This window comes from Lactuca sativa, chromosome 4, assembly GCF_002870075.4.
Source record: "Lactuca sativa cultivar Salinas chromosome 4, Lsat_Salinas_v11, whole genome shotgun sequence".
Taxonomy (NCBI): Eukaryota; Viridiplantae; Streptophyta; class Magnoliopsida; order Asterales; family Asteraceae; genus Lactuca; species Lactuca sativa.
In genome coordinates, this window is record NC_056626.2 from 303,787,593 (window position 1) to 303,788,382 (window position 790).

Consider the following 790-nt stretch of genomic DNA (forward strand, 5'->3'; position numbering starts at 1 on the left):
ATTTTTTGAAAGAAAATGGAATTTCAAAGAGACAAGCAAGAAAGAAAGTCTTTTGGAAAATTGTTGAATCCCGAAAGAAAAAAATGATTTTCAAAAGAAAAGCACTGAAAAGGAGTTGTCTGAAAAGGTTAAGCCAATGTCTTCAACAAGTTCAGCCATAAAGAAAAATCCCACTTGGCCTAAAAAGCATTTTTCTCAATCAACTTTAAATACTAACTTTTCGAAAATGAAAAGTCAAGAAACCAAGTTTGTCTCACAACCTCAAAGTTCATCATCTTTGAAGAAGTCTCATTTTAATAAATCTCATTCTAATAATCAAACATGATTTTTTAATAATGGTTCTTCAAAATCATTTTCACCAAAAACCAATTCATTTTCATTGAAGAGGTCTCAACAAAGTTTTGAGTTAAAGGTTGACACACAAAGGTTTGATCAAGTTCATTCAACACAAAAAGCCAATTTCACACCACAAAAACCAAATTTTCCCAATCCCTCAACAAAACAAGCTTTTAACGTTTCATATACCAAGAGTCGATTAAATGTGCAAAATATTAATCATTGGCTTGAAGGCAAAGGCAAGTCTTATCAAACAGGAAAATACTCTCATCAACAACTCAAAAATGCTTATGAAAAGTATTTGAGCATAATGTCAAATGTTAGTTCCTCATCAAAGGACTCGACATGTTCAGTTAAGGCATGACGCCCTGTTTCGAAAGGAAAGACAACAAAGCCACAAACTGAGAAGGCAAAGGCGAACGTCAGTGAAAATCCTAAACTTTTGAAAACTTAT